This window comes from Monodelphis domestica, chromosome 8, assembly GCF_027887165.1.
Source record: "Monodelphis domestica isolate mMonDom1 chromosome 8, mMonDom1.pri, whole genome shotgun sequence".
Lineage (NCBI taxonomy): Eukaryota > Metazoa > Chordata > Mammalia > Didelphimorphia > Didelphidae > Monodelphis > Monodelphis domestica.
Window position 1 is genome coordinate 96,205,317 of NC_077234.1, and position 18,157 is coordinate 96,223,473.

The window sequence follows — 18,157 nt, forward strand, 5'->3', positions numbered from 1 at the left end:
AGACACATCTTAGGTTGATGCTTTAAGTTTTTTGATTAATTGGCTCTTTGGAAGGGCTTCAAGCTTTGGATATTTTGTTAAACTTTCCCAACCAAAGAACTCATTTATATTCTCCATTACTTTTCTGGTTATGCAGTTGTGTTGGGGGAATTAAAATCATCTTTTAAACCATTCCTGGGATATCCTAAACTCATAAATTGATAGATGTCATTGGGAGAGTCAAGAGTCTTATTCTAGCTTAATATTATAGACATGTACCAAGCTTTTTAGGGAAAAGGAAAGGTTGACTTAAATCCACAGATAAAGATACTTTGCAGGTTTTGAAATATGTCCAAATTAATTCAGATATTCAGTCACACACACATACATACTCCAGCCCTGCTAACTAGAAATGTCCATAGAGAACGTTGAAACTAGTATAATCCTATAATGACTCTAAATAAAATATAAATATAAGATAATGTAAAAATAAAATGATAAAAATAATGATGCTCAAAGGTGTGATGGTAACAACTTCATAAAAACAATTAAAATGAATATTTTAAAAGTTAATTGTAATTAAGATAATTTTAAAAATCCATAGAGTTTGACTAAGTTGACAGAAATGTAATCTCTGTTTCTGGAGAGAGATGTGGAAGAGAGACTAGATTTAGCAAATAGGTTACATGCTTTGGAGACATATAAGGATCAGGTTACTTACTTTAAGCAAAAGCAGGAAAATAATATTTGGTTCAGTTCTATTCTATTAAGCAATAAATGTGTATCATATTCCAAATACCAATACACCTTAAGATAAAAAAGATGAAGAGCGAAAGCAGATTGTCTGATATCAGTCCTAAGAGTCCCAGCAGATTTTGATGGTAGTGAGCAGTAATATTTTATCTTAATTCTTTTAGCTAATTGGTTTTCTTGGTGGCTATTTTACTTTGGAATTTTGAACTATGTGAGTATTTGCTTAAACTGGTACAAACTGAAACCCATCTGCACCTTCTAATCTGGCTTGGTTGTCTTCTTCATTTTTCCTTACCTCTTATAAATTGTCTTTTAAAAATTATGAACTTAGAAGCACAAACATTTTGGGATACAAAGAACAGGGAATAAAATTACATAAAAATTGTAAAATTCAAATATATATACATATATATGTTTATCCAGTTTAAAATATATATATATTTAAATAATAAAGTTGAATAAAGTTGAAACAAAATTACTTTATTTGTGCTCCCTATGTGCTTTTTCCTCCTTAAATGCATTTACAAATATTTTATTGAGGATATTTTTTCTCATGCCTGTCAGTGCTCACTAGCACATTTTTACTCACCACCCCAAATAGAAGCCCTGACTGATAACAGATAAATTTGGTCAAATGTCTTTAACTTTTGCAGAGAGTATCTATCCAACAAAATGAAGTGGGAAGGTTCATCATTCCGCTGGTTCTTCTGATATCTGAGAGCTAGTGTAACACCCAAGCTGTTTATACTGTTAAGTATTTTTGCCATCATATGACTAACCCTTGACCCATCCTCTTTAGACCAAATATATCTTTAATTAAGGCAGCTAGGTAGTGCCATAGTGCACAGAGTGCTAGGCCTACAGGTAGGAATGACTGAGTTCAAATTCTTTCTCAGGAAATTACAAGCTATATGACCCTGAGTAAGTCACTTGTCCTCTGTTTCCTCAGTGTCTTCAACTGTAAAGTGAATAATAATAACACCTATCTTGTAGAGTTGTTGGGAGAATCAATTGAGAAATAAATTATTAAAAAAGCACCTATTTTTCCTTTGGTTTTTTGGTTATTAATAATTTTAATTCTTCCTAAGTTTATACTTTTCCATTACTCACAACCATAGAGTATAACTTGAAGAATATTAGTCTTTCACATGTTCATGAGATCATCAAAAACAATATACAGATTAAAAAAAATAAAGTCTCATTACCCCTTCCTGATTACCTCTAGTCTTAACATATTGCCCTTCTTTAGCACTTGTCTCTAATAAATCACAAAATTATAGGATTTGAGAATTGAATGAGCAAGACAGCAGCTAACTTGTTGGAAACAACTATGGAAAGAATCTTCTCTATAACTTAATGTTTCATAGGATGACTCATGATAAAGTTCATGGACTGACTATCTGCAGGTCATAATTTGGGGATGTGTGTTTTTATCTATCTATATATCTATATTAACACTTTGGTGTTTGTTGATTTATTTATTTATTTTTAATATAGATGGTTAGGCCAGTCTCATGGGCATTTCTAAGTTTTCCACTGAGAAAGTTTTGCATAGAGTTATTTTTTTTTTAAAAATAATTAACTTCTAATAAGGGCTAGGCACTGAGCGCTAAATGGCTTACCCAGGTCACATAGCTAAGAAGAGTCTAAATTTAGATTCAAACCCAGGAGCTCCTTCCTCTAAGCCTGGGTCTCAATCTACTGAACCACCTAGCTGCCCCTACATAGTGTTTTGAGGTTTCATGTAACTTTTCTGTATCTATAATATTTTCAGTATTCAATATTTTCTATATCTACATTTGAAGAACCTCTCAACAAAAAGGAATCTATCTTTTGTTTAAATTCTTTACAGGTTATCTTCCCTGATACCAGAAGACAACTAAGGTGAATATATGACTGCCAGTTTTGCACTTTATTTGATATCAATATTGAACAGAATTAGATCTATAGTCACATTTGTCAAGGAGGCTAGTGTTATTTTAGTATGCATAGGGTAGACCTTGTGCGAGACGAGCCTTTAAAAGTGCATTTTAAGTGTTTTAGACAAAGTAGGATTTTATATTCTCTATTTCTCTCAGGCAGTTGTGCAACCATAAAGATGAAGTCTGTTGTAGAAACAAAAAGGAAAAAATGTTTTCTATTTCCCATTTTTTGCATATTTCCTTTTCTTTCTCCCGCTCCCCCTGTACCCCCATCAAAGATGCCCTTGGTGCCTGAAAAGGACATTCTCTTAAAAAAAAAATAAAGCTTTTATAGAGGTGAGAAGGGTAAGCAGATGGATTGGTAGTCGTAGGGTTTGTGTAGGAGATGCTGTATTCCTCTGTGGTTTGGTAAAGGTCTCATCATTCGTGATTTTTCCATTCTATTGATATATTCCCTTTGAAACAGCCTGAGAATCAATTTGTAATTTAAAAAATTGTTTCTTCAAGGAAAGATTTCTTTGTTGAGTGATTGATGGAGTCCAACCACTCTTCCAAGCATCAACTTCCTAAGGGTTGATGTTTTTGACCTAGTACATTGGGTAATAGAGATATTTCTGTTTTCATTGCTAATGAAAACATCACTACAGAAGTGTCAGCAGAAGTTTCATCTATAGATACTCTCAGGATGATCTGGCTTATCTTGATTTCATGTTAAGTCTCTTCCTGATCATTTTCTCCTCAGTTTCCTTTTTTCCTTTTTTTTAAATGAAGTAATGCTATTACTAATTGCCGTTGTCTTCTTTTTTTGGATGTTTTGAAAATGACCTTGAATTCTAAGAAAGTATTGACTTTCACTGATCTGTTTTTCTATTTGGCAAAGACTTGGTGTTTGCTGGCTGAAGCAGTTTTTGATCTATTTCAGATTCCTCATCTTGCCTGCTTTTTTATGTCATTTAATTTTGCCTAAAAATGGTATTTGAGTCAATATATTTACTTTTATTTATATCCTATTTTTGCTGTCAACAGCTTGCTTAAACAAATTGATTTGAACTGGTGTAATAATACACAGTCTTCTAATTTTTAACCTTTGAGTATTGACCTTCATCTTTGTTCTAAACAGTCAACAATGTGACTACATAAAAAGCTGACTCTGAAAGAACTGCTATATCTGTAACCAATAATCTCTTGCCTACTAAAATATAATCAGTTCTTTCTTGTGATTTGTAGAATGCTCACGACCAAAAATAATTACTGTTATACAGAAATTACAGCTAGGTTTTGATTAGTGTGAATAATGCATTCCCGTCAAGTGGTCGCATATATTTGATTTCGCAGTATTAGAAGTTATAATTATTTAAAATGTGGCAATTGGTTCTAACCCAATGGAAATATGCAGTGAGAACTTGAATATGACCACTCCAAAGGAAGTCTTTATTTGCATTAATTAGGACTTAGCTGTATCCATGATTTATAGACATAACAGTTTATAGGCATGGTATAGACATGACCAAATGCTTGTAGACTAAAATATATTGAATAGCTCTCCTTTGGTACCATATCACTGTGCTGACTTATATTGAATGATCATTGGCCTTTTTTCACTTGAATCATTATCTAGTTACATCTACTACAAGCTGAACTTTGTACATTTTTTAAACCCCAAAGTAGTTTTTAAATCCCCAAAGTAAAACTTTATATTTACTTCTGACATTGTTGGTTTCAAACCACTGTTCTAGTTCACAAAACAATAGACTTGAAGAGCCTACAGAATTTTGGTTGTTTGTATTTCTAGATTCAGAACCATATTTTCTCACCCAAATTTAAGGTCTTAGTTTATATGTTAACTAAATTTGGAAAATCTTGTTAAATTCTTCATAATTTTCATTTAAATTCTTACTTGTTTTAAAAGGCATTGAAGTGAGGAGTCCACTTTTAAGATAACTATATATTCTGTTCATTGTGCCTACAGCAAGATAAAATTACTTTGTGTCCCATGGAATAGTGTAACTTGTCTTTGGGCTCACAATAAAACCATCGCCTTTCTAAGAACTCCTATGCCATTTTTTTTAATAGAGTTGCAGTTTCTCAAAGGCCATATATCCCAATGTGTGCCTGAATTGGAATTCCTTCTGTAATATCCCTGACAAATCGGTATTCAACTTTTGTTTGAAGACTTTCAGTCATGGGGGTCCTGAGGCAGTTCTACTTTTGGACAGTTCCAAAATTATTAGGACGTTATTCCTTACCTTGACTAATACTAACTCTCTGACACATTTACCTATTGCTCCTGATTTTACCCTCAAGCACTAAGCTGAATGAATGTAATCCTTCTTTTAAATGACAGTCCTTTGAATTCTTGATGTCCATTGGTTATCTTGTTGCCTTCCTTCACACATTTAAGAAGGGTGAACACATCTTCCCTAAGTCTTCCTTTGGACATAACCCAGCTCATCAAAATGACTTTTCAAAAATGTGGAACACAAAGCTTGCCATGATGCCTTCAGTGTGGTCTGACTAGGGCATAATTCAGTAAGACTGTCCCTTTCTTTCATCTGTAACTTAGGCTTCTACTAATGAATCCTAAAATGGTAATAGCACTCTTTTGGTGCCATGTGACTATGCTGACTTGTATTGAACATTCATTGGTCTTTTTTCACTTGAATAATTATGTAGTTATATCTACTCCACATTGACTTTTTTCCCCATTTTTAAAAACTCCAAAATGGGACTTCATGTTTTCCTTTCATATTGTTGGCTTCAATCCTCTATTCTAGTCCATGAAAATGATAGATTGAGAGCTAGAAAACACTTTGGAGATAATTTATCCCAACTTCTTCATGTTACAAATGAAGACGAAACATAGTCTCAGATAGTTGAAAAGATTTATTTAAGACCATAAAGATGGTAAATGGCTGATCAGAGTTTCAAACCTAGTCTCTGTGAATCAAATTCTAGTATTTTTGTTGAGATATTTTTATTCTTGTCCAACCCTTTGTGACCCCCATCTTGGCTTTTCTTGGCAAAGATCCTAGAATAGTTTGCTATTTCCTTTTTTACAGATGAGGAAACCAAGGAAAACAGGTTTAAGTGACTTGTTCAGGGTCACCAGCTAGTATCTGAGGCCAGATTTGAGATTAGTAAGATGATTACTTGACTCCAGGCTCAGTACTCTATTCATTGTGGCACTTAGCTATCAGTATTTCTCAGAATATCTCCCACTCCCTCTATCTTTCTGAATCTTGATTCTGATATTCACTATTTTAATTGTCTTGTCTTATCCCCCAGCTTCATGTCATCTGCTATTTTGAGTAGCTTACCATTTGTATTTCAATACATTAAGGATCTGTGATTTCATCAGTGGGACTATTCTCTTTATTGACAGAGATAGCCACCCATCAGTGCTTTAAGAGATTAGCTTTACAACTTGCTTGACCTGATGATGTTCTTCTCTTAGTTTAGCTGGGCTGGTTCTCAGACAGAAGATATATAGTTCATTGCTGAGGTCTAAACTCTTTCCAACTTGAAGACCAAAGCTAAGACTGCTAGTATATTGAGGCTAGTCTGGCAAACCTTGATAGTAATTGCCTGTGCTGACTCTGTGAATACATCCTTTCATTTTAGCACCCATAAATCATCCCCCTAGTAATTTATTGTCTTTTTCTTTTTATCAGGGAAAAGGCATCAAACTCACTGACCTCAGGGACCTGAAGGTGTTTACCTTTTTATCCTTTTTGAAAATTGAAGCAGTATTTGCCCCCCTTAAATCTTATGATGTGTCTTCCATTCCTCATGATTCCTCTGATTTCTCCTTTTTCATTCAGTTAGCATACCCACAAGTTCTTTCAGTACTTTGAAGTTATTTATATGACCAAGGAGACTTGAACTTCTTAGAACAACTAAGTACTCTCTTGATAGAACCTCATTTATCTTGGATTTCAATTTCCTCTTAATGACTTTTGTTCTAAAATTCCAATCTAAATATGTCTGCCTTTTTTGGTAGAGAAAGCAAATAAACAAGTTTTTTAGATTTATATATGAATGTATATGTATATATACATATGTATATTTAATAAAATAAATCATTCTTTGTAGAGAAAACAAAATAGTTATTGCATATAATGCATATATCTTAAGTATATAAGATAAACTTAATGTATATTAAATATATAACATATAATAACTAACCAATTTTTATAACAGATACATATGTAAATACATAATATATGTATAATATACATACATATAAAGTATAATATACATAAGTAATTTTAATTTTTTTATCTACCAAGTAAGACAGACAAATTCAAACTGGAATATGTGTATATGTATGTATACACACATTTCCTATGTTATCCTTTTTGATATATGGCTGAGCAACAGTATCTGGGTACTTCCTATCATTCAGTCAATTAACAAACTTTTATTAAGTACAAATTGTATACCAGGAACTGTCCTACATATTGCAGACATGGAAACAAAGAATAAAGTTATTTCTACTCTCGGGCAGCTTACATTCCGTCATGGGAGACAACATATATGTGTGTGTGTGTGTGTGTGTGTGTGTGTACACACACACACACACACACACACACACACACACACACATATATATAAACAAATCTAAACAGAATGAATATATGGATACCATTTTGAACATGTTGAATTTGCGATGTCTCTGGGATACTTGTCTAAAATGCCTAATAAGCAGTTGGTGATGTGGGACTGAAACTCTGGTGAGACACTAGGCTGTGCTTATAGATCTGCATCAAGATGATAATTAAACACCTGGGAGCTGATGAGATCACAGAGAGGTGAAGAGAGACAGAGAGAGAGACAAAGAGAGACAGAGAGAGGGAGAGAGAGGGAGAGAGAGACAGAGAGAGAGACTAAAGTCTTTTGATAAAAGCCTTCTTAGTCAAATTTGCTGGTCTCTAGGTAAATACATTGTTCCTGATCCTCATTAGATATGAGATATGTTCCATCCCAACCAAGAACACTTTAGTTTTGAAGCTTTTAAGTCCTTATCCTGCAAGCCAAATTCTATTCTTCCACACCATTTTCTTAAGCAAGTATATGCTTCCCATAACTTCCCATAAATAAATTACCATAAACTTACCCATAACTTACCTTAAAATAACTATTTTATATGAATTTTATATGAATATATCATGTAGCGTAGTGAATATTTCAGGAAAGACCTGGATTTAAATCCTCTTTACCTTTACAAACCAAGGCTAAATCAGTGTTTCTGAATCTCAGTCTCTTCTTCTGTAAAATCAGAATACTAGTTCTTACCTCACAAGAATACTGTGAGGGACAAATGAAATAAAGTGCTTTACAAGGTGATTATATGCAGTTTAAATGACAAAATATTTATTAAGCACGTACTGTTTTCAAGGTATTCTACTTAATAGTATTATCATTTTACCTCAGAAATTATTCGAATTGTTTTCTTTTTTTAGCCAAATCTAGTTTTTTTCTGTGATATTATAAAACTACTATATTATGAAAGACCCTATAATGAGGCCATGTCAGTCTTATTCATTCTATAGGATCCTGAATGAAAAGCTTCTTCAACCTGTAAGAGAATCATAACTGTAGCATGAATGAGAAATTGGAATGCCAATGGAGCTAATGGAAATTCAAATTCCAGGCTCTTACAAACATGAAAATGGATATTCCAATTAAAAGAGTTGTTGAGATTTGGGTGAGTTCACTGCACAAAGTTGCCATGTCAGCATTTTAGTGCACTGTCTTGGATGAGTGGTTAATTAAGTGGATGAATCCAATCACAGTTGAACCTCGAGGGAAAGTAGCCTATATTTTAGCCTTCTGTGTACATTGGAGCCATTGGGTCTTTAGTTCCATGGCAGCTGTCTCTTGGGTGCCTCTGTACCAACTTCTATTCCTTTTCTAAAACCCTGTTTCATTATATTGCACTTAATGTCACTGGCATCCATAGGAAAATTTTAATTGCTTTTATGAGAATAGGGCTTTATGTGACCTTATTTTTTGGTTAAGTCCCTCTACTCACAAGTAATGAGACATTGTTTGTTAGCCCAAACTTGGTTTTAAATTCTGCCTATATCTTATGTGTCTCAGATATACCTAGGTTACTCTTATGAAGGGTACGTTTTCTTCTATGAAGATAAATTAATTGTGTGGCACCCAGAGAAGTACATACATACACATTTTCTAATAGGCAGAAGTTGGGGTTTAAAGTTAGGGTGAGGGAGAGTATCTCTGGATAGAATTTTAGAGGAAACATAGGAAGAGGGCAGGGATTAATTTGAAGTAAAATTTTTGTTTCAGGATCTTTGAAAATGAGATACTTATTTTTATTTTGTAACTTAGATTCTTTGGCCATTTTTATTTTGTGAGTCAGATAACTACACACTAGTTATGACCTACCTGTCATCCATCTGACCACCATCCTTGCCACCTCTAGATTATCTCCTCTGTGGCTGTTCCTTCAGGGCTACCTGAAACTATGGCCTTGGTTGCTCAATCTATTCTGCTTTGGTACCATATTTTCCTGATTGGTGAGCTAGCTGGCATAAATGCTCTCTGTCCACTACATCCAGCCAGCTTCAGCTCCATATTCTATCCAACCATCTATTCCACCCATCTTCTTGCCATCTTTCTGCAATCACTCATCCTGACACATATTCCCTATGCTTCACCTCTTGCTCTGGGATCACTAATCAAATCAATACTACCACTGCTTCTAGAACAGATGTGTCCCTGTGGCTCTAGTCACCATCTCTGTGACTTGCCAAGCCAAAACTCCCTTCTTTGGCCACCACTTCCTTATATGTATTACTTAAGTCGCTTGAGGGGAGAGGCTGTTTCACTTTTAGATTTGTATTCTCAGAGCCTATTTAGCAAAGAGCATGGTAAGTTCATAAGAAATGCTTTTTATTTTGCTTATGCAGTATTAATTTATATTACTAATTGGGCAACCTTTTATTTAAATTTTGGAGAAAATTAAATAAAAATTAAAGTACCAGCCAGAGAAGACTTTATAGTCTATTCATTTTTATGCAACAAAAAATACAATCATTTTTTTGGTCAGGTATACTTTAATACATGATTCAAAGGAAATACAGGCTTAATTTTTTATTAGAGGTATACTATGTATTTTAAAGTGATGTGGTAGGGAATAACTTAAGATGTTTTGAAACTTATGCAGAAAATTAAATGACAGCCTTGCCATGCTCTTTGTTAAGGTAAATTGGAGCAAATACTTAAGTCTTTGCATTTATAAGTATACTATTTCTAATTCAGAATGGCAAGGCCATTTAGGAAAACTGCTGGCATGGTTAGGATGTGGATAAAGGTGGATATTTAGCTAATACCTTCTGCCACAATTCATTAAGATAGCAACTACCTCCATAAATAATCATTATTGAAATAATTTTATTTTTTAAAAGTCTCTATATTTACATAAATATTTTCTTCAACAGCACTTAGCATAATGCCTGACATATAGTAGGGAATTAAGAAATATGAATTGATGTAATAATAAACATTTATGATTATTTTAAAGACAGAAATTTTAAAATAGTCATTTCATTTATAAATGTGAAATGTAGTGTCTTTGAAGGAATGTTAAGAATAATTAGATTGGGCCAGACATTAGGGTCATGACTGTTATGGCAAGGAATGGCTTATGAGAAGTCACAGTTGATTTTCTAGATGATAGCTTCAATGGTTTAGTGGGTCCTTAAGTTTTTTTTTTTATTATTATTATTTTCCGATGTAAATCCCAAGTCTTTTAGGGGCAAAAATCCTTAAGAAAATGTTGGAAACTTGATAGTTTACCAAATGTGGGAGGTATAAGTTTATTTTCATAAACTAACTTTATCCCTTTTCCTATCCTGTTTTTCTTCTGGAATACAGGAAAAGCATCTCTTAGTTAATGGGACATGCTAGGTTAGGGTGGAGAAGGATTAGGCTATACTCAACTAGATGATCCAGAGGGCATCTTAGACCTTAGAGATTCTGTGCCTCTATGATTGTTGTTTTCTAATTTAGGATGGTACTTCTACCAAAAAAATGTTAATGACTCATCTTCAAAAGTAAACCCAAATATGGGGTGTCCCAAAAATCTTAGTGTGCATTTTTTAACTATTATACAAGAATGAGGTTACAGGAAGTCAAAATTCAGTTGGATATGCTAGTTAATCAGTACCACCTATTGTAGCTGCATGTAAATCCCAAATCCAAGCTTAATGAAAACAACACTGGGAGGGATTTTTAAACTGATAGAATGACATCCAAACTTGAAGGAATAGTATCTGTAGACATGTGTGTGCTCACCCATATGGTCATGTGAATGTGTTTACCTTCACATGTATAGCGTAACAGAGACAACTAGAGATAGGAAGTTAAAATCATCAAATTAAATTTTTTTTGAGGCCACCTAATAATATTCTTTTTTCTGGAAAGTTGACTGATCAGATCTAGCTTTGCATACTATATATCCTGTCTCCAAATTGACTTACCTGATTCAACAGTCAAGGAAGAATTTGGGGTTAGAAACCAGTTCTTCAGTTTATGGATTTTCTCAGAACATAACATTTTAAAAGAAAGAATGACAGACTTGGGGGTCAAATAGTATAGTTTTCAAGGGAAAAAATCCTAACTGCCTTTGTTGATGGCTTCAGTTAATTTCATTTCCTTGGGTGAAATTTCACTGTGGTAACACAGTGCATTACTCTGGCTGAGACACGTTATTTTCAATAAATATGGAAATGATGCCTCCCAGTACTGTGGCCTGGTATAAGATCTCACGGGAAACAGCTTAAAACTACATGATAGGCTTGAAATTAATTCTTGCCCCTCCTTTACCATCCTCATCCTCCATTTACAAGATATACTATTATTTCTTGGTATTTCCAAGAGGATGAGTAACTGCAGTCCTGAATTGCAGAAGGAGACTGCAGTGATAAAAATCTTCTGGCACAAATGTTCTCTCTAAAAGAGGAGATGAACAAAATGGGCTATAATTTTGTAAGTTGGCAAGGAGTGCTCTTTGGCCCTTATACCATTTATGATCACTTGTTGTTCATTTTCTGTAAAGTACCTAGACAAAAAATGCTGATTTGCATTATCTGTGGCTGAAACACTATAGTAGGCCTTTTATTTCTGGTCAGATAGACTATTGGAGTGGGGAGCTGGATTGCAAATTAAGGTTGGGAAGCACTTCCATGTTGTTCTCTATGTTTGGAAGCTTTACACTCTTGTATTAGTACCAAGTTAGGATAAAAAGCATCAGAGGAGAAATGAGTACATGTGGCATTTAGCAAGCATTTAGTCAATCAACAAGCTTTTGTTAATTATTTGTTATGTTAAGTGCTAGGGATTACAAAGCTGGCACAGCATGATCACTGCATTTAAGGAGCTCACACTCTAGCACAAATGTATATACAGGATATATACAGCCACAATGGAAGGGACACATTGTGGAAGGGCCTAGGAAAGGCTTCTTCCAGAATGTGGAATTTGAGGTGAGCCTTGAAGGCAACAAAGGTTAGGAGGAAGAATATTCCAAGCATTAGAGATGGTTAGTGAAAAAGTCCAGAGTCAAGTGCTAGAGTGATATATGCAAAAAGAAAAAAAAAGAAAAAAAGCAATGTCCCTGCATCTTAATGTATGGGGCGGGGAATAAAGTATAAGATTATTGGAATGTTTTTGAGCCTAGAGGTATCTGGAGCCAGTCAAGTTGGGAGAGGGAGGAGGCTTCCCCACATGGTCAGACTTATGCTTTGGATTATTCACTTTGGCAGATGGGTGGAGGATAGGCTTGAACAGGGAAAGATGTAAGGCATAGAGACCAACCAAAGGCTATGATAATAGTCTAAATGTGGGGATATAAGATCTTGTGCCCCAGTGGTGGCTGTATGAGTGGATATGAGATGGTCTGAAGGAAGAAATAAGATTTTACACCAGAGTTTGGTGTGGGCGAATGCCAATAAAGAGGTCAAGATGATTTGGTTGTAAGCTAGGTGATGCCCTTGAAACTAAGAGGGAATTCAGAAGAGTGTAGAATTTGAAACAAAGATAATAAATATTGGAACGATTGACTTTAAAATGTCTGTAGGATATTCAAACTGAGACATCCAAAAGACAATTGGTGATATGAGACTAGTGCTAAATAGAGAAGTTAGAACTGGACTTATAGATCCAGGAATAATCTGCATAAAGATGAAAATTGCACATAGGCTAGCTGATGAAAATACTGAATGATGAAGAGGACTCAGGACAGATATTTGGGAGACACTTATAGTCAAGTTAGTGCATGTAATGTGGATACCCAGCAAAGGGAATTGAGGAAGAACAGTTAGATAGGTGGAAGGAGAACCAAGACAAGGCAGTGCCATAAAAATAGGGAGGGGAGGATATTTATGACATGATGATTAGTGCAGAGAGATCAAAAAGGATGAGGATGAGGACTGAGAAAGGACCATTAGATATGACAGTTAAAAGATTATTGATAACGTTGGAGAGAATACTTTCACTCAAATGATGAAGTCAGAAGTCAGATTGCTGGGAGTTTAGAATCAAGTGAAATTGTGAGAAACGGGAGGCGTGGGGAGGGGAGGAAAGATATTGGAGAAAAACTAGTGGGGATGACTGGTTCAGTTGAAGATTTTATAAGGATTGGGGAGGCTTGTTTAAATGTTCAGGCAATAGGGAAGCATCTAATAGATAGGGAGAGATTTAGTTTTTAAAGAAATATTTAGAAGCCCTCTACAGAACTTGAGTATTCTGAATATTACTCAATCCTATAGTTAATCTCGATATTAGATTGAGTGGATATTACTTAAAGTAGCTCAGTTGATTGAAGCAGATAGAGAATAGCCAAGAGTTCCCCAGATTGTTTGAAGGTTTTATGTAAGCTCCTCGAGGCAAGGAACTGTTTTGTTTCTGTCTTTATATGCCTAATACATAGCAATCCCCTGCTTGTTGAATTATAATCCACCACCAGCATGGCAGTAAATGATCTTGAATTTCAATTTGACAAGGACCTGCTCAGTTTAGGCAAATCTAATCCATGGTTACCTTCTCCTGCTATATTGACTATATTGACAACAGAAGAGTAAGAATTGCTATTTGTCTTAGCTACTACTGGTGGTTGATAGTTCTCACCACAAATCAACAGTAGTAATGACATAAAAGTAAGGTGTTGTTTTTACTGAAGCTAGAATCAGGAAATGTAGATCATATTTCTGGCTTTCTGTCCAATGTGGGGCAAATCACTTATCCTACCTGATGTTGGCCCATCTGAAAAATGGTGGTAACAAATCTAACCCTGTTTTGCTCATTTCCACTTAAATGGAAAAGAACGTTGTAAAGATTTAGTAGATTAATAAAAATAGGTACATCTAGAAAGTGTTTTGAGCTCCTTAGAACTAGGTGCTGTATAAATTCAAGGTATGAATATATGTGTCAAACTCTGAATTGCAAGAAAGATGGGAAACAATGAACTGAGAGCATTTGGCTTTCATCCAGTCGTGCTACCAAGCAGCACCATTAGAAATCTAAAGCTTGTCTATAAAATGTCAGGGGTCTGTATTATCAGGATTTTGTTTCCATTTTTTGAGGCTTTCAAAGAGCATTCATCCTTCTAAGCCTATTAAATACTCATTGCAAAAGCTTCTTGGTCCCTTAGACAGGTATTATTTCAGAAGGATGACCTTTCACAATAGCCCTCACCTTTGCCTCCATTGTCTGCCTCTAACAAACAGTAACGTGCGACTGCCAGAGTTTGGTTCTCATACCTATTATCAAGTATCACTCCAAATGTCAGGAACAATGAATATGAGATGAAATATCTTAATATAGCAATTGTAGATACATATGTGTGTTCATGTGTATGTAGTCATAGAAAACTTCTTAGGTCATACAGCCAGTATACATATAAGGTAAGACATTAACAGAGCGCTCCTTAGCTCTGAGACTAGCCAGCTATATGCATATAATATATGCATGCACAAAAGTATTTTTATAAGGAGAACTTGTATTAGGGGATGATTTAAGTGAGAGATGCTAATTTCAAAATCAGAATTGCCAATCTCCTCCCTCCCTCCTTCCCCTCCCCTTTCCTCCCTCTTTGTCCCCCTTCCCTCCTTGATTCTTCTGTTGTCTCACTGAAATCAGTTCAGAGTGAGTCTTTTGGTATATCAGATAAATCACTTTCTCTTCTTTAAGATTAAGGGATTTATTTAAGAAAGGGGGAAAGGAAAAGAAGTTGAGGAGAGAGAGGGTTTTGGGGTTTCCCTAATCTTGAATCAATTCCTAAATTGGAGGATGGTGGAAATAGAGTTCAGATTTGGGAAAATGGTCAACAGGTCTTGAAGATTCAGTCACTGTAGTATATCAGGGAGAAACCAGAGAGCAGGACTTTTGTCCTTCCTCCTTTCTGTCCCAAGGCAAAGAGACACAGATTTTTTCAGTCTGCCTCTTCTCTTCCAACTGACCTTCCTTGTCCCCATTCTAAATAGAATGTCCACCTTGATTAACAGTTCTGGAGTCCTTGCTTTTTCAGCCTTTGTTGCAGACTTTTTCTCATCTCTCCTTCACACATTGAAAACTCTTTTTACTATGCATTTCATGAATATACATATGTAATGTATACTTTAAAAATTTTAAAAATATTTTTAAAAGAGGACTTGAGAGAACTAAAAATAATATAAATGGTCTATTGTATGTTACATATCTCCCACTGTTAGGAGTTCAGAACAGTTTTCTAGAGGTTAAATAGAAAATATACACTCTTCTGTGTGCATGCTTGTGTGTCTGTAAAAAGAGGTCTTTCATTGAAATGTGACATTATGGATAAAGAACAGGAATGAAAACCAGGAAGATTGATATATATTGTCTGTGTGACCCATGCTGTAGACTAGTGGGATCAAATTAAAATATAAAATAGAAGCTAATAGATCACAGAAGAAGATCCCTGCAGATCTTATATTATCTTAATTTTTATTTATTTGCTAAGTACTTCCCAACTGCATTTTAATCTGGTTTTAGCCAGACCCAGGAGTACCACAGACCACATGTGGCTATTTGTCTATGTTTGATAACTGCTCAAGAAAGCTTTCTAAGATTACAAGTTGTAGAGAAGGTGCTGACTGATAGAAGTGGAGGGAGTCAAGAGTTTCCTTGCTAGAAAACAAATCGATTCATACATGTTTGTGTATATGTGTATATGTACATGTAGATACATCTACATGTATGTACATATATAAAGACACATACATACACAATGATAATAGTGGTAGTGTGATGGGGATAGAGTTGGATAGAAGACTCCTCAATACATATGTATATATAATTTATATGCATTATATATATATATTCTGATAGATATAGAAACCTACCTATTTCTTTAAAAAAAAGTCTTCAGTTATGGAAGGAACCAAAAATAATATAAATGGCGTATTGAGTGTTGTTAAATATTTCACACTGTTAGGAGTCAAGAACACTTTTCTGTTGGTTAAATATAAAATTCATCAGGTAATGAACTTAGAAATACAGTTACAATGACTCTTAATCTCTGAGACTGTGGTCAACCTATAAAACTCATTCTCAACATGACTTTAAACTTAGATATTTTCCAAACTCCCATTTCTGAATCTATCTTCTTTCCTAAGTGATTGATCCCTAGTACTAAGTGTTTTTTTTTTTTGTGATTGACTTCAGTAAAACTTTGTCATATCCTTCTTCCTTCCCCTTTTTGTTCTACAGACATAAATATTTCTCACAAAACTTGATGATGAATGTAATTGGCAAAGCCCTCAATTAAAAAAATTGATAAAATTAAATAATCTATTAAAATCTTATCTTGACCTCTAGTCAAAAGTGGTTTCTCTACTTTTTGCTGAGTAATTCCTGGGATAACTTGAGCAAAATCCTAACTTTCCCTTTTGAAGAAAATAATGTCACTTTACAAAAATGAACAGCATTCTTGTAATATATGTCATATTTGCTCTATCTTTATAATTAACCTTTTCCATCTTTTGGAATTTACTGTTACTTGAAGGAGTATTTGTTAGGTCAATATACATATGTTTTACTGTTGCTGATCCTTTTTAACTATAGATTCTCTTGCATGAGGAAATTATAGGGAAAGCTGCCTCTGAACATTCCCTTATCCTCACCATCCTAGAGCAATTCCTCAGTTCCTCATGCATTCTCTCTGACTTTTTCAGGCTCCAACAAGTCCCCAAGCCTGCAGTTTCTTCCTCTCTGATCCATCCTTCACACAGCTGTATAAACAATTTTCCTTATGCACAGATTCAAGTATAGTACTTTCTTTGGCTCTCCATTGGCTCATCTGCACAGAAAAATGGCTTAGCTTGGCATCTACCAATTTACTCTACCATCTGACTTTAGCCACCCTTTCTAGATTTCTATTCTGTTTTATTGCATAGATTCTGTCTTCTAGTTAAACTGGACTGGTAGCCATATCATGATTGCTCTTGCCCTCTCTGGCCTCTGCATCTGTGCAGCCCATATGCCAAGCCTGGAATGAATTCCTTTTGTATCTCTGCCTTTTGAAGTGTATCACTTCCCTCAAGGCTTTGCTCAAATGCTGCCTCTTCTATGTGGACTCCCGTGTCTTCCTGTTTTCTCTTCAGATTTCATGTAGAATTTGCCTTTAATGCTTCCTTAGCTTCTCTACCTCTCTAACTTGTTTCCTACTTATTTGCCTCTACTTTATTTACACTTAGTAGGTTTCAAACTCCTTGAAGGCGGGCACTGTATTATTTTTCATCTTTGAATCTCTAACACCCATCACAGTGCTTCATCATAAAAATATAATAAATGTTTGTTAGCATTTGTTGAATTATTTTTCAAAGAAAATAAAAATGAAACTATGCATATATGCCCAATTATTTGTTTTTTTGTTACAAGGCAGAAAAATTAAATGTCATATATTCACCAAGCATTTGCTTTGTGTTTCCTAGATTTTGCTAAAGCAAACTCTCAAAGAAACTACATGGATAAAACATTTGTGGCTTTGTCTTCCATAATGTATATTGGTTTAAACAATTAATTGTTTATCAAGTGAAAAGTTAACTTTGATAAATTGCTTCAGCTTTTCTGCTTACCTGCTGTTTCCTAGTGGCTCTAAATCTCAGTTTTGCAGCGAAAAAAAGTGGATCTCCTTCAACTAAATTTGTTTCTCCTTCCTGGCTATTTGTGAAGTTTTTCTTACCCAGAGAGGAATCTAGGAATTCTTTTCCAGAGGCCAAAAATCTTTGAGTTGGATTTAGGATATGGTACCATAGAGGATAGCATGCAGGACTGCAGGTACTCTTTCATCACCAGAGGAAGCAATCTGTCCCCTGGGAGAGTCTGACCCTTGACACCACAGGGTTTGGGAGGGGGAGGCAGTGCACACTTAGAGAGGAGCATCACACCAATAAGACCCTGAGGACCAAATCTCAAAGGAGGTTTCTCAGACTGATTGAGCTGGTCCTCACTGCAAA

The 18,157-nt window shown here is 34.9% G+C and overlaps 1 protein-coding gene across 6 annotated transcripts in view; it reads left to right on the top strand.

Moving 5' to 3' along the window:
- ENOX1 (ecto-NOX disulfide-thiol exchanger 1) overlaps positions 1-18,157 on the top strand; it is a 577,820-nt gene that overhangs the window by 26,094 nt on the left and 533,569 nt on the right. For 5 of the 6 annotated variants that reach the window (XM_056807991.1, XM_056807990.1, XM_056807986.1 and 2 more), the window contains exon 2: positions 2,585-2,616. The exons of the other annotated variant lie outside the window; for it this stretch is intronic. The gene's annotated coding sequence lies outside the window, so the exon portion shown is untranslated. The remainder of the gene's footprint in view (positions 1-2,584; positions 2,617-18,157) is intronic. 6 annotated transcript variants of the gene reach the window in all.